The 16650-nt window shown below is 34.2% G+C and overlaps 1 protein-coding gene across 5 annotated transcripts in view; it reads right to left on the bottom strand.

Moving 5' to 3' along the window:
• Positions 1-16650, bottom strand: part of LOC6039579 (germinal center kinase 1) — a 177366-nt gene that overhangs the window by 105062 nt on the left and 55654 nt on the right. Inside the window, exon 1 of one of the 5 annotated variants that reach the window (XM_038258050.1) lies at positions 2896-3106. The exons of 3 other annotated variants lie outside the window; for them this stretch is intronic. The gene's annotated coding sequence lies outside the window, so the exon portion shown is untranslated. Of the gene's footprint in view, positions 1-2895; positions 3107-16650 lie in introns of those variants that run through there. One more of the 5 variants, XM_038258051.1, reaches the window with a different exon arrangement.

Below are 16650 nucleotides of genomic sequence, written 5' to 3'. Positions count from 1 at the left end.
AGCAAAATTAGCCAGCAAATCCGCGCCAGATCCGCGCTATCCGCGCGAAACGCGCCATCCGCGCGATCCGCGCCGTCCGTAACAACCCTGAATATCATTGTTCTACAAAAAAAATATTTGTGTTTGTTTGTTTAAGCCAAATGCAAACTTCAAAAAAAAAAAAAATTAGGGAGCAAAAATCCCATTTCTTATTTAATTTTTTCGACTGATAAATTTTATTGAGATTTCTATTCTATTTTTTATTAAATATAACTATTTTAATTTTTTTCACTTTTTTGGAACAACACAAAGTTTTGTTTTATAGATTCATTAATGTCTTGAATTATATTGACAGTGGCACAACTGTAATAAAACAATGCTTAAAAAGCAAAGCTAAGCTAAGCTAAAAAGTAGATAAAAATTTGTAATTTTCCATATCCATATCCAAAGTATACAAAAAATCTAGGATCAGTTAAAAAATCACATGACTCAGTAGAATAAAAAAAAACTGAATAAATGTTTCTAAAATGTATTGCATTTAGCCAGTTGAAATTTTCTGTCTTCTGATATAAAAAAAACCTCAGAATCTTTGTTTTACATCGAAATAAATTAAATCAAACAAATAATTTGAAGTTCTAAACGTAAACAAAGTGAAAAACTAAACATTTTTCAATAATTAAAAATGAACAAAATCGAAAGATCATCTATTGAATGAGCAGTGAACATAGAAAAATAGCAAAACAAATAAAACCATTCTGAGTTATTTAAGGCATATTTTTTATCAATTATGCTTTTAAAATAAAGAATTTTTAGATTTTTTAAAGATTTGATAACATTTATTACTTTTTTACCAAAAATAACATACATAACTTTACAAAAAATATGATTTAAGATTAATACAAGTAAGTGTGTCAAAGTTTAGTTTTATTGCTGGAAATAATTCAACTTTTTTTTTCCACAAAGTGTGTCTTATTCTATTTTTTAACAACACTTTGTGGAAAATTATTACTGTATACTAATAATAATGCAGGAAAAGATTAAGAATAAAACTTAACAATAAAATGTAAAGTACTATCACTACAAGAGTTCAACAAACAATTATATTTGCTTACAACATCACAGAGAAAAAAGTTGAATTATTTCCAGCAATAAAACTAAACTATTTGTAAGTTTTTGTTAATATACAAGTAGTAAATTATATAAAATTATTGTTAACATATATTTGGAATATCTCAATATCAAAAATATAAATCGCAAATCCATATTATAACAAAAAAGTTTGAATACCCTTAACGATGAAAATTATATTGAAGTTCACTTGCGCTTTTAAATTCAAAATATGTTTCATTCTATAAATTATTTTGAAAAAAAAAAAATACTTATCAAAACTAGCACAGCTTTTAACTCTATTAGATCAAACATTGAAATATCAGACAAACCCTCTATCAACCAGCCATAAATGGACTCAAAATAAGTAGAACTTTATTTTTTTATGTTCCGAGGTTTGATAAGTTGTGGCTTTTTCAGTTTTTTGAATAAAACGACATTTTTTTTCAATGTTTTTAATTAGCATTCTTTAGTTTTTAGTAAACATAAGTTCTTCAGATATTTTTGTTATTCAAACCTTTTTTAAAACTGATAAATTAACGGTATCAATTCAAAGCATAAAATGTGAAAAACTAGACAAAATTTAAAGTTACTGAAACAATATGAGAAAAAAACTAAAAGCTGGCACATGACAATGATTGAAGGTTGTAGTACTAAAACATTAAAAAAAATGAAAAAATTCAAAAAGTAAAAGCTAATTCTAAAAATTTAAATGAAATTGATATTAGAGGGTGAAACAAAAAAATCTTTGTATCTTTGATTTGATGATTTCATATGATTTGAAAACCAATCTGATTAAAATTGAAAAAAAAAAATAACCGAACACAACTTAAAAATAAAAAAAAAGTGTAAAAAGAAAAAAAAAACTTGAGTAAATTTCAAAAAACCTTGCTTAAATTACTTAAATTTTCTATGACTGTCGTAGAGCTCTTAGATCAAAAATAAAAGACAGGTTTAAAAACGCCATTTAGTTTCAAAACAAATAAACTTCAAATGTTACTGCAAGAAATCATGAAAAGGAAACTCAGCAATTAATTAAATTTTGTTTGCATATTTTCTACAAACATTTTAAAAATCCAGTACAGTTGTCATCGTACAATGAATTTTGATATTTGGTTTCTGATAAAGGTCTCCCAGACGATATATTAAACAATACCATAAAATAATCTGGTATGAATTCTACCTAGGAAAGATATTGCGAAATCATCACCATTTCATGTTTTTGACATGGAATTATTGCAGCCGGCTCTGGTAGACCCAACCGTATGCTAGTTTCACCGTTTCATGCGCCGGAGAGCCCGGCCACATTCACTCCATACTATCAACTATCACTTCTACTATCACGGGGGGGGGGACCGCTCGTATATTTTTCATTTCCTTCGGCGAGCCTATGCTCCATGTTCCATGCTGCCAGGGCCTAACATAGTTTCATTGTTTTCCATAGCAACGCTACGACGACGACGACAACGTCCACCGTCGAGAACAATGAGTTCCACTGCTTCTTCCTCCCACCCTCTCTCTATCTCTCGGGGGACTCAACTCCAAGAACCGCAGAAGATCCGCTAGATCCGTTTGGTGAAAAAAAAAAACATAAATCTTCCCACAATTATCACACGTTGTCGAGTCGAGGTCTCCTTCAACTCCAACCAAAGCGATACGGTACACAACTCGACTCTCTTTACGCTTTTCTATTCCCCAAATCACTTTGCACACCGTATCACGGACGGCCGAATTCCAACGGATCTTCCAGCTATTCCCCAGCACACTCTTTGAGATATTCCTCCCCGAAATAAACACCTCGAAACACACCTTTGCCAGCACGTCTTCTTCTTCTTTTTCTTATTAAAGATGTTCCCTTCCCACACTTGTGAAAAAATGTCAACCGTTCCGAGAATGCTAATCGATGCGCACACCTTAGAAAACAACCGATACGCGGATCTTCAGCTATGATCGTCTCGGTCGCGCGCGCGCTGATCAACAACTCCACGTTCCCGTCTCGCTGAACGTTCGGCTCCAAACTGAAAACTGGCGGCTCTCCACCGAAATCGGCCGCCGGCCCGCGTCTCCTCTCTCTCGCTACATATTTTTTCATTAATTTTACAAAATACACTTTATAATTGGTTATCTCTTTCCTTCGCGAACCAACCGATCGTGTCTACTTCTTGCTCCCACTCACGCTAAGTCGTCCCAACTCGCTCTCGCACTGCTCGGTCTAGCGTCCTCGCTCTCTTTCACGCCGCCAACTGCATCGTCGACTTACTAGTGTGTTGTTGTTGTTGGAAGTCTACCTGGGCTCCATACCGCAACACATCCTCCATCGTCCTCCCCCCAAGTTGGTTCATCAACATATCGGACGCGAACTCGAACGAAGGCGCACGGCGCGGCTGGTTGTTGTTGCGCGACGACGACGTGCCCACGTGGGTGTGGGGGTGTCATGGGGAATCTTCACTCCCTTTGGAACTTGAATTGTAATTTGTAATTTTGAAGCAAGCTGTATAGTTAATACAACGAGTTGCAAAGTGATGATTTTTTTATTGATTTTTCAGCACGAAAAGTACATTTGTCTAAAAAGGCTCTGCCGAATTGAATAATACGAAGAGTGTTACAAAAATCGAGTTTTGCAACAAAAACAGTGTCGAAAATGATAACTTTTTGATACAAGTACTGGAAAGTTGAACTTTCCAGCATTCAAATTATTGTTATAATCAACTTTTCATTGTAGATGTTATAAAAAACGGAATCGCAAAATAGTAGTTTATGCAACAAGTTGCAAAAAGAGGATTTTTTTCAGCACGAGTCGTACATTTATCCAACGAGGTTCACCGAGTTGGATAAATACGAAGAGTGCTGAAAAAATCAAGTTTTGCAACGAGTTCCATACAACATTTTTTGAAATTCCGAAAAACACCCATTGAGTGAAATTTTAGGTCAAATTTTCATGTATTTTGTCAATAAATCGTTTAAATCAAAAAAATGTTGAAAAGTGTTACTTTTCGAAACAAGTGCTGAAAAGTTCAACTTTTCAGCATTTATTTTGAAAAGTGTTGCTATTCGATTTTGTTATTTTTGGTACAGAAAAGTAGGCTATTTCGTCGTTCAAGAATGACAGGAAAAGTGAGTAGTTTCACGACGGAATTGCAAAAAAATATTTTCCATGTTCTAATTTGAATGCATAGTCGAAATTTGAAAGATCAGAAGCTTTTTCAAATTTGCGATCTAACATTTCAAAACGGTCAAAAGTTCAATATTATCTTAAAAGTCCTGATTGCAAAATATATAAAAAATCGAAGTGATCAAAAATCTAAAAAAAAATTTAGGCCGTTGCAAATATTTTTCAAAGTTTATGTCGCACCCCTCCCCCTTCAAAATTGGCCTGAAAAACCAGGGGGCAAAAAAAATTTCTTTTTTTTTTTCGAAAAACTCCCCCCCCCCCTCGATTTTGGTAAGAGCCGAGGGACATAAACTTTGAAGTTTCTGAGATATTGGTACTAGAAAATAAAAGGCTGTTTGAGAGGATAGAAGAGGTTGAGGATGAGACTTAAAAACTTTAATTTTTTTTTTTGTTTCTTTCTCTTTATTCGCTGTATTTCTGCAAGTATAGGTCCAACCTACAATGTATCATAGTAAATTTAATTGGAAATTTTCTCAACTGGAAAATCAAAGTCACTAGATTAAACAAAATGAAAAAAATCTGTTTAAATAAACATTAAGTGGCTAAAGAAAATTTTGATTGAAAAGTTGATTTTAAATTAGTTTTAAGTTTAATTTCTAATTTTCCAACAAACACTTTAAAATAAATCATCACTATGCAGGAAAATATTCGTCCATATTTTTCTGTGGTTTAAAAGTTGCAGTATTTTGTCCATTGAAACATATTTGAAAATTATTAAAATTTTCGCAGGCCTTTTTTCTAAATAGTAGTCATCAATACCATCAACTTAGCTCAATACACCAAACCGATCAGGAATTTTTTTAAAAAGATGAGATCTTAAACTACGTGGACACTTATAGTTTTTTTTTGGGTGGGGGGGGGGTCCTTTAAACTTAATAGTCCTAAACAAAATAAATTGTTTGAGGGGAGATTTGAGATTTCCAAAAAAGGCTCCACGTGGTTTATGGATGGTCCCGATGAAGATTTCCGAATATTTACGTACCATTTGCGTATAGACAGCTGTCCAAATTGCATGAAACCTTATATGGGTGATCCGATTAAACAAAATTGCTCTAAGCTTTTTCTTTCAGCCAATACATATTCTTTGAACAGTATTTTTTTTTTTCAGATAAGCATTTATGTTATTTAAAAGAAAACAAATAATTTACACTTTGCCAAGAAATTTTTAGATTGAAAACTTATTTTGATGAAAAAAGCGTATGCTTAGTGACCATAATTCCAAAACATAAAATTTCGCGGAACGTATCTGTTAAAATTACAGACATTCATTTCAAACTTTATTTCATCGTTCCCTATTTTTTGTTCTCTTTTATCACATATGATTGTGACATTACATTACCATGACATTACCGAATAGAACTAAAGCAAAGCAAGGATTATAAGTGAAATATGAAAAAAAATAATTTTAAGCTTTGAAAAAAAGCTTTTAATTTTCCAATTTCCAAGGGGAAAATAAATCAATGCAATTAATTTCATGAAAATTTCTGAACTCAGAATCTTTATAGATCAAAACCAATAAAAAAAAAACAAAATTTATTGCATTCTCAATATGGTTTAATGTTTAAATATTCTGACTTCTGTTGTTATTCTACCTTCAAATTATTCAAAATGTTAGTCAAATTGTTATTTCGGGACAAAATCTAATTAATTTTTTAAGCTAATAAATACTATCTATGCTCCAAATAGTAATATCTGATTTATCTACTGTAACTGGTGCCAAATATGTTAACGCAGATGATTTTTGGCAAAAACCTAAAATGTTATCAAAAAATACACTGAAATAAAAATACTTAAACTTAAATTTAAAGGTGATGTCAAGATTTTTTTTTCGTTCAAAATTTTTGAGGAAATAGCCTAAAATGTTAACAAAAGACTGACGAAAAATGCAGGATGGTATGTCTCTTCTAAAACAATACAAAAATCATTTACTATAACTGTTTTTTTTGAAAAGTGGTCTAAACGTTATTTTTTTTTTAAACCAATAGTCTGCCGTTCTACGCATAATTGTCCCATGTCAGTTTTGGACTATTTTGACTTTATGACATTTTTAAGTTTAGTTTAATGTGTACTTTAAGAAAAACGCATAAAATTTGGTACTTTGTTCGAAAACTCATTAAAAACAACACCAAGTCTGTTTGTCCCATCGTTAAACTTCTACGCATAATTGTCCCACCAAGTATTTTCTTACACGGAATCATTAGATTTACTAAGCATTATGTCTTGTTTACCTATTTTATTACAAGAGAATCACAAATAAGGGTGATAAACTAATAACTGGGACGATTAGGGACACTTAGGGCGAATAGAAACCCACGGGACAATTATGCGTAGAAACACAGAAATCGGTCGACAAATTTCAATCGCGTTTTTCTCAGTTGCACTTTTTTGAACATGGGACAATTATGCGTAGAACGGCAGTAGTGGGGATCGATTTTCCAGACAATTTTACATAAAAGTCTCCATATTGACCATTGTCCTATTCAATCCTTGGGAAGATACAGCGGTTTTGATAATAAAAATGTTGAAAAAACGGGTTTTTTGTGGTTTTTGGCAATTTCTATATGACAGACTTGGTTTTTTAGTACCGTAAATATTTTTACCGGAAAGCTCGTCCAATTTCCCATAAGTTTGCCTTTGACAGCATTTCAATTGGATGTAAGGGCTTAAAGATATAAGCTTAATTGCATTGCTAATGACTGAAAATAGAATATTTTTTCAGTGTGGTAGAAACCAGGACAAAAATTTGCTTACGTATATATAATAACGATATAAATCAAAAAGCTGTCAAAGGCAAACTTATTAGAAATTGGACGAACTTTCCGGTAAAAATATTTACGAGACTGAAAAACCAAGTCTGTCTTATAGAAATTGCCAAAAACCAAAAAAAACGTTTTTTAAACATTTTTATTTTTAAAGCCGCTGTTTCTTCCCAAGGATTGGACTTAGGACTTTTATGTAAAATTGTCTGGAAAATCGATCCCCACTACTGGTTTTTAAGAATTTTGACGTTTAGACCACTTTTCAAAAAAACAGTTTTAGTAACTACCATCCTGCATTTTTCGTCAGTCTTTTGTTAACATTTTAGACTATTTTCCAAAAAAAATTAACAAAAAAAATCGTGACATCACCTTTAAATTTAAGTTTTAGACTTAAAAATCAAAAAATCTCATTGATGTGGCGTGTATTTTTGTTTCAGTGTATTTTTTTCAGAAAGCCCGTCCAATTTTCTACATGTTTGTCTTTGACCACTTTTTGATACGACGCAACGGCTTCGAGATGCAGTAATTTTTAAATTACAAAATACAAAAATATTTAAATACCTTACGCCCTCCTCAAATGTTATTTTCGAGTACTATTGGCTCCATATACACAAAAATGGCTCATATAGGACTAGGATAACATGTCTACAAAGTTTCATTGAAATCGGAGAGGGTCGGATACATAAGTACCAGAAAAATTCCTGAATTGAGCTGGAATTGCTCTTGCATATTTCTAAACCTTATTTTTAAATTTTTTGATTTTTTTCTCAAAATCTCCACTCGTTTAAAAAGAAATCCCAACTCCATTATTAGATTTTGCACCATCCTAAACTCTAGTGCAAAAAATGCATTTTCAGATCATTAGCCAAGCCAAAACTTCTAAATTATGAAAATACATGTTTGGGGAATTCAACTTTAAGTAATGAAAAGTCAAATAAACAATATAGATTTTTTAGTGTACCCATTTTTCACTGCAAAGTTATCATAACAACAATAATTTTACAGAAGACACCAAATCGATTTGAAAATCCATAGATACATATTATCAAATACTAACATGCTCATTTCATATGACATAGGGAAAGCATGGGCAATGCTGGTACTCTTAAAATGAAATGTAATGGTGATCAGATTGATGCAATGTAGTAAATTTCAATTCCACTTGAAAATAGCCCAAAAATTAATTATGAAATATGCTTTGATTGGGCTCCTTAGCCAAAATAATTCGATACCAATTTCTTGTTATAAAATTAGCACCTTGAACAAAAAACTTAATTTAATCAAGTTGTATAATACAAGACAACAAAACAAACAAAGTAAGTATCATTGAATTAAAGTTATTTAAGGTGGTAGAAGTGAGTGTTCAATCCGGATTGTGAGGTAAAAATAAAATCAATACGGACAGTAATCTTTTTTTTTTCAGCATCCCTAGTCAATTTTACAGCACAACCAACAACTTCAGCCGAACCGATCCCGAGCGACCCATAGAGCACCACGCGAAAACATTTGCACGTTCCAACGTTCGAAGCTGTTGGTGTTGTGCCGAGTTGTACTAGCCCCCGAGTGCCAATAGGCTAGAGACCTCAACAACAACGGCAGAGATACCGAAGAGGAGAGTTCATCGAGCCGTGGCACGTACACGCTTCAGCAAGGTAGAGACAACAACCTTGTTGTCTGTACTCTTCTCTCGCGCAGATCGCAGAACCAAGTTGTGCACGTTGCACGTCGTCTGCCACGCGAATATAGTTTGCGTGTGCTGGAGAAGAGAGCGAGAGCGAGTAGCAGTGAAAACGAGAAGTTATTTTTTTCGGATGTTGTTGGGTTGTGTGTTGTTGTTATGATGGTTGTAGATCAGCGCCACAACACGATCGAAAACGACTATGACACAGAACGGGGTATGGCACAACCCAGTAACAACATCCGATGGATGATCGTGGGGCTTGTTCTAGCTCTCTGTAGGAGTGTCTGGTTTTATCTGAGTTTATGGGTTTGTATCGGGCGTTAAGTTAGAATATGGTCTGATGCCGTTCTGATATTTCTAAGGCGATTTTATTCAAAAATATCTCATAGCGAAATAAATCATTTTCATTTTCGCGAAATTTGGTTGAATTTGGTGCAGAAGTCCCGAGTTATACCCAAATATGTAAATAATAGACGGGCATTTAAGAGTGACAAAACGTTCTCTGCCTGGATTTCCTTTGGCAAGTTGCCGCTGTTGCAGAGTGTGTCAAGAGAGGACGAGCTGGTTGGAATTATACTCTTAATAAAAAATGAAATAATTATCAAAGAAATAATTTTATTTTTTCCAGCGAAATTTCAAGTCGTATTTGGAATCTCTACGGTATAACCCCAAATGGACACAAACCATACCAACTCAACGCTGGGGTTAGCTGGACTTCCAGCGAGAGTACGATACGGTAAACGTGATTTGCATACAGAATTGAATGACGTCGCCACTGTCTTCTCTTGCTTCTCTATTACTCTCGGTCTGTCTCGTTCACACCCAGTGCTGAGAATTGCAGTTATGAAAGGAGCGCTCTGTTTGAGGATCGGATTGATGTGATTGCGGGTTTGGCTCGCGATACTAGCAGAATTGTAGTGGTGTTCAAAATTTAAGACTTCCAGCACTTCAAAATAGTTCAAAAAGTGTTTTACATAATTTAAGTGAGTGTTCCCTTAAGGTGAAACGGGAACGCAGCGCCATTTTGAAATTGATTTACGGTCAACAGAAGTTTTTCAAGAACTGGTGTCCCGTTTCACCTTAACATCTCTACTGTTTACAAACACACCCCACCAGAGGTTCGTGGCGTCGCAGTTCTGTTTAGAGCGAAATAGCATCACACTCTTCCCATCACCACCCTCGCCCCCCTTGACCGTATTTGAATAGCGGTGACTGCCTCAATTTAGAGCGTCCAATTTCCCGTCCCGGGAAAAAAATTCCCGGGAATTCCCGGGATTTCCCGGAAAAAAATATTTCCCGTTTCCCGGGAAATTTGTAAATTTCCCGGGAATTCCCGAAATACAAATGGAAGTATACATTTTCCTACCTTTTTGGCACCAATAATTAGAGAACCTTATTTGATTTTATTCATTTCAATTTAATGTTCATATTGAACTATGTCTGTTAATTTCATGCCAAGTTTTAATTCAGATAATATTTATTCCTAAAGCATTCACAACTAGGAATATTGTTTGGTTATATGTTGGGCAACACAAATTACGCTATTATGGCATGAATATTGCCTATTTTTTTCGACAATTTATTTTACCGACTTTTTTTGTTATATCATTTGAAAATATCATTTTTGTTTACCTTGACCAAATTGGATGAAAATTTAATTGATAGGATTAAATTTTTCAAAAAGGTTTGTTCAAGAAGAATTTGTTTAAAAGTATTCAAGATATAATCGGTAAATTTAAAATATGAAAAAATATCGTTTAATTTCAACCACTTTTACACTATGAAAATTATTTTAATCTAATTAATTTATTAGGACATTTAACCATATAACTAAAATCGTTCCATAAATGGAACCATGAAAAATCTTATGAAGTTTACCCAAAGAATCCAACCATTATTTCAAAAACTCGCTTCAATTTTTGTAAAACTGTGAGTTTGGTATCAAGAAACAGTGATAATCTATTTGTTCACAAGTTGAAAATACTTGTTCTGAAATAAGTAATTTGCCATAAGAAACATTATTTCTACATGATATTTTTGTTTTGTTTCAACGTTATGGTCACTGAGACAAATTTAAAAGCAATTTTATTTTTGTGGGGCATAAATTTTCACTGTCCAAATACTTTGATTAAAAAAATACTTTTTAACAAAAAAATAATAATAATATTTTGTTGATTTGGTACGATTTGAAAGACAGCATAAAAAATAAAAACTTATACTATCTTCTCATAGCTTCATGATTTTTTACAAGCATTCAAGCCATTCATTGATCCTCACACTGATTTTGGACATTAATGATGCCGTTCTATACAATTCTGTTGCAAAATATTAACCAGAAACAGGATCAGAATAATTTTCGTCATATTTCAATTTTCCCGGGAATTCCCGGGATTTCCCGGGAAATTTGTTGAAAATTTCCCGTTTCCCGGGAATTTTGTAACCCCGGGAAATTGGACGCTCTACCTCAATTATAATGTCAACGAATGGAAAACAATCGAGTTGAGTGGTGGAAGCCAGAACCGGCCAATCCCTCCGACTCTGTGTGAACGATTGTGTGTCAGTTGGAGCAGGTCGAGGTTTCCCCCAGCTTGAGTCAGTTATCAACCTGGACGGACTTGGGTTATTAATCGAAACGGTTGCAGGACCTCCTTTCAGTGTGTTTATGATTGATTTAAGTTTTTCAATTTGAAATTCTCAACCTAACTCAACTCGGTCGCAATTCATTTTCCTGTCACGATCGAACGCTTTGTTGACATTCGGTGGCCAGGATTTTTATCGCGCGCGAATTCGTTACTGTCACATTCCGAACGAGTGAAGGAACGGAACGTTTTGGAAGGAGGGCACCCACGCAGAACGGCGCGGAGGCAATTGTCAATCCATAATGTGGGCTGCGCGATTGACACTCGGTTACACTCGGTCACGGCACATTGGCACACACACACACGCACAGTCAGGTTGACGCGGTGTGTATCAGCAGAACATTACCATTTTTATCGGGTTTCCGTGTTTGCCGAACGGTTAATTCTCCGCTGCGTTCTGGGAGGGATTTGACTTTAATTTTATCGGTTCTCGTTAAGTGATCCATTTCATTTATCGGTGCTTTGGAAGGGGAAGTATGTGCCAATTTTGGACTCAGTTAGAATAATAATTTATGAATTTCAAATCAACAGTTTAGTAGTCTGTTGACATTTCAAACAAACTTACTACTGGGTAATTCTCCGCCGATTCACACGAAATCGGAAAAGTCCATTTTCGATATCTCGTGACGGAAGGGCAGTACGACTCCTTCCGTTTTTAAACATTTGAAAAAAGATGTGTTTTCCATTAATTTGCAGCCTGAATTGGTGATGGTTTTATGTCAAAATAACTTTTATGTCAAATTGGACCCCCGATCTATTAGCGTACCGAAAAAACGAATTTTTATAGTAAAAAAAACTAAAAATTCTGCAATTTTTCGACACTCATGATTTTTTAAAATTGTTGAAAATGTTGGAAAAATAAATTTGCAAACATGTTTTTTTGAGTCAAAGGTCAATGTTAGGCAGATAGATTTTTTATTTTATTTAATGTGTCTATTCCTAAAAATATTTAGGTTTGGCCCAATTTGAAATAAAACTCTCCAATTCTTCAGATCAAAACATTTTTTCAAATGGTCTCAAACACAAATTTTGGCCCTTATGAAAAGTTAGGCTCGTTTTTATACTTCGATTTTTTTATGGAGATTAGAATAATTCAAGCCTTACGTTTGGGATAAAAACATAAAAAAATAAACCCTTTTGTAATGTAAGGCTTGATTTTTGAAATTTTGAAGGTATTTGTTTTTGAAAGATTTCACTAAGTTTTCATTTTTTAACATTGAAAATTAGACCAATATTGCGGAACTATATTCAGTTGATTAATGAAGGGTTATTGTAAAACACTTGAAATATTTCTAGATTTTTTTAAAGGTCTTATATGCTCGGGGATGCCCTCTCTGCTAATAGATCCTTTTCAAATAAAACTCTAGATTTCCTTTTCTCAATTTTTATTCTTAGTAATGCTGCGATACATCTTAGCAATTCATTATCCTGCTGCGATATACCCATTTTGAAAGTCTGAATTTGAAAATTGTAGATAATTTTCTCAGTTAGTTTACAAATATTTTATTATATTGTTACTACGTAAGTTAGAAGCCATGGTTTAACCATCTGAATTTAAATACTTAAACATGGGTGACATAAACATTTCAAACTTTTTTTTTTCAATTTTATTCATTTAATTTTTTTTGTGTTTTTGTGAATTTTTATTTATCTTTGTATGTTTGTGTGTATTTTTTGTGTATTTTTGTATATTTATGAGTTTTTTTTGTGCATTTAGGACCATCCATAAACCACGTGGACACTTTTTGCAAACCCCAACGAATAAATTTTGAAAACTTTTGTTTTCATTTTTGTAATTTGATGTAAATTAATGTAATTTTGTGAAATTTTGAGTAATTTTGTGTAATTTTGAGTAATTTTTTTGATATTTCGTGAATTTCGTGTAATTTTGTGTAATTTTGTATAATTTTGTGTAATTTTTTCATAATGGGTAATTCTCCGCCAACTCACACAGCAGTTGCCCCGACCCCTCTTCGATTTACGTGAAACTTTGTCCTAAGGGGTAACTTTTGTCCCTGATCACGAATCCGAGGTCCGTTTTTGATATCTCGTGACGGAGGGCGGTTTCCATTTTTTGAAATTTGCAGCTTGAAACGGTGATGAGATAGGAATTTGGTGTCAAAGGGACTTTCATGTAAAATTAGACGCTCGATTTGATGGCGTACTCAGAATTCCGAAAAAACGTATTTTTCATCGAAAAAAACACTATTTTTTTTAAATTCTCCCATTTTCCGTTACTTGACTGTACAAATTTTTGGAACATGACATTTTATGGGAAATTTAATGTACTTTTCGAATCTACATTGACCCAGAAGGGTCATTTTTTTCATTCAGAACAAAATTTTTCATTTTAAAATTTCGTGTTTTTTCTAACTTTGCAGGGTTATTTTTTAGAGTGTAACAATGTTCTACAAAAATGTAGAGCAGACAATTATAAAAATTTTGATATATAGACATAAGGGGGGTTTGTTTATAAACATCACGAGTTATCGCGATTTTACGAAAAAAAGTTTTGACAAAGTTGGTCGTCATCGATCATGGCCGTTCATGGTCACCCGCGACAGACATGGACGACGAAACAAAGAGAAACGCAAAAAGTAACTTTTTTAAAACTTTTTTTCGTAAGATCGCGATAACTCGTGATGTTTATAAACAAACCCCTTATGTCTATATATCAATTTTTTTTATAATTGTCTGCTCTACAACTTTGTAGAACATTGTTACACTCTTAAAAAATAACCCTGCAAAGTTAGAAAAACAACGAAATTTTAAAATGAAAAATTTTGTTCTGAATGAAAAAAATGACCCTTCTGGGTTAATGTAGATTCGAAAAGTTCATTAAATTTCCCATAAAATGACATGTTCCAAAAATTTTACAGTCGAGCAACGGAAAATGAGAGAATTTAAAAAAAAATTAAGTGTGTTTTCGATGAAAAATACGTTTATTCGGAATTCTGAGTACGCCATCAAATCGGGCGTCTAATTTTACATATAAGTCCCTTTGACACCAAATTCCTATCTCATCACCGTTTCAGGCTGCAAATTATTGAAAAACACCTCTTTTTTCGCATGTTCAAAAATGGAAGGGGTCGTACCGCCCCTCCGTCACGAGATATCAAAAAACGGACCTCGGATTCGTGATCAGGGACAAAAGTTACCCCTTAGGACAAAGTTTCACGCAAATCGAAGAGGGGTCGGGGCAACTTTTCCCGATTTCGTGTGAGTTAGTAGAGAATTACCCTAATTTTGTATAATTTTGTGTAATTCTGGGTAATTTAGTGTAATTTTGTGTAATTTTGTGTAATTTTGTGTAATTTTGTGTAATTTTTTGTAATTTTGTGTAATTTTGTGTAAATTTGTGTAATTTTTGTGTAATTTTTGTAAAATTTGTGTAATTTTGTGTAATTTGTGTAATTTTGTGTAATTTTGCGTAATTTTGCGTAATTTTGTGTTTTTTTTTGTGTAATTTTGTGTAATTTTGTGTAATACAGAGAAACCTCTTTTTACGCGGTGGCGTTACGCTTTTTGTATCGTCGATTTCTCTTAAACCCTACAACATTTTTGCAATCTTTGAAAAGCAATCTGTTGGTTTTGTTCAGATCTACAAAACGCTTTTTGTATTTTTGTATTTTTGTATTTTTGTATTTTTGTATTTTTGTATTTTTGTATTTTAGTATTTTTGTATTTTTGTATTTTTGTATTTTCGTATTTTTGTATTTTTGTATTTTTGTATTTTTGTATTTTTGTATTTTTATTGAACATATTGCAAAAAATCAAAAGAAATTCACCCTCAATATTTTTATAAATCAATTTTTCGGTGTTTATTAGATACCTCTGTTCGGATGATTGAACTTTGAATAAATCATCACGTTCCACTGATGGAAATCACCACCAGTTGGAATGTGCACCCGTTTTTTTCGGCCGATTTTGCATGAAACCACCGTTAATCCTAGGTGAAAACAAACGTGAACGGCCTCCACGCAGAAATTTCCATCACTAGTTGGACACCACCGCAAGTTCGACCGGCCATCGAAAATGTACAATCTCTATCGGGCTTGAAAACCACAGTACGGTGCAGCACCAAATTTGCTCACCGGTTGCTGCTGCCCCATGTTTGCTGATCGTTAAAAAATCAATTATTTTTTTCCAATTTAATTAGTATACGGTCCGAGCGCTCCGTCCTTTCTTCCTTCCGGCCTCGATGACGACGACGACGTTGCGTTCCGCGTTTACTTACTACAATTTGGTTACTCTGCTGCAGCTCGTTTGAAACCGTGTGCCCCCTTAACAATTGAAAAGCCAAACTTCCACGCCAAGCTTTGGCGCTTGGGCAGTTGATGACTAATTGGTGGAGTGACCTCACCCCCGGACACGCCATACCGTACACACGACTTCCACAGGCGCACCCTCCTAAGCCAAGTTTCGAGCCCCAATCAGCATCAAGGTTTGAAGTGAATTCGCTTGCTTCATTAGATGTGATTGGAATCAATTATATTCCTGCCCCTCCTCCCCTTCTCCGGTTTGCAAACGAAGGGAAGTTCGGCTTGATGATGATGGGTCTTAAGGGTCCGCACAGTCTTCGATTGACCACGACTTACCTGGAAACAGAGGGAGAGAGAGAAAAGAGCAAAAATTTGGATTAGGAAATTGTTTCGAGAAAGTGACGTCGTGGTTGCGGCGGCGGCCACTAATGGAAGGAAATCTGAGATCGCAGAAATTCAGAGGCATTTTTGGACGAGTGAGAGCAGCTGCTGCTGCAGCGCGATGATGTAAAGTGTTGTAACGAGGTGTGATCGTTGGAAAATTGTAATTATGGGTTGGTTTCGTGAAGAAGTATAGTCATTTCCGAGATGGCAAACAGTCATTTAATTGACAGATTCGATCTGCGACGTAACGACCTAAAGAGGTATTTTGAATATTTTGTCTTTGTCATATTGGTCATGTGTAACATAACCGTATCCTTTCTACTGTTTTTTTTTTTTGTTGTTTGGGATAAATTTTTAATATTTATTTCGTGTGTTCAAAGAGGCCAACCTCCTTAAAAATCTAATTTCAAAATTGAAAGGGCAAATCTACGGACATCGAAGAAACAGGAAACTTTTTCAAAAACCAGAATCATACCACAATAAATCGCCAAATCTAATCGTTTAACTCGAAGCCACCCCCATAAATCCAATCCGTTTAAGCTCTGATATAAAACTTGCGAGTGTGCACATTAATCTGCCTCCCGGACTGGTCACTGGTCAGCAAAAGCCCGCCGAGAACGTGGTCGCAAAAGGGAATCCACTGCTTGTTCCAGTGCCGAGCCATGTC

The sequence above is a fragment of the Culex quinquefasciatus genome, chromosome 2, assembly GCF_015732765.1.
Source record: "Culex quinquefasciatus strain JHB chromosome 2, VPISU_Cqui_1.0_pri_paternal, whole genome shotgun sequence".
Classification (NCBI taxonomy): Eukaryota; Metazoa; Arthropoda; class Insecta; order Diptera; family Culicidae; genus Culex; species Culex quinquefasciatus.
This window is presented reverse-complemented; position numbering and strand designations above follow the sequence as displayed.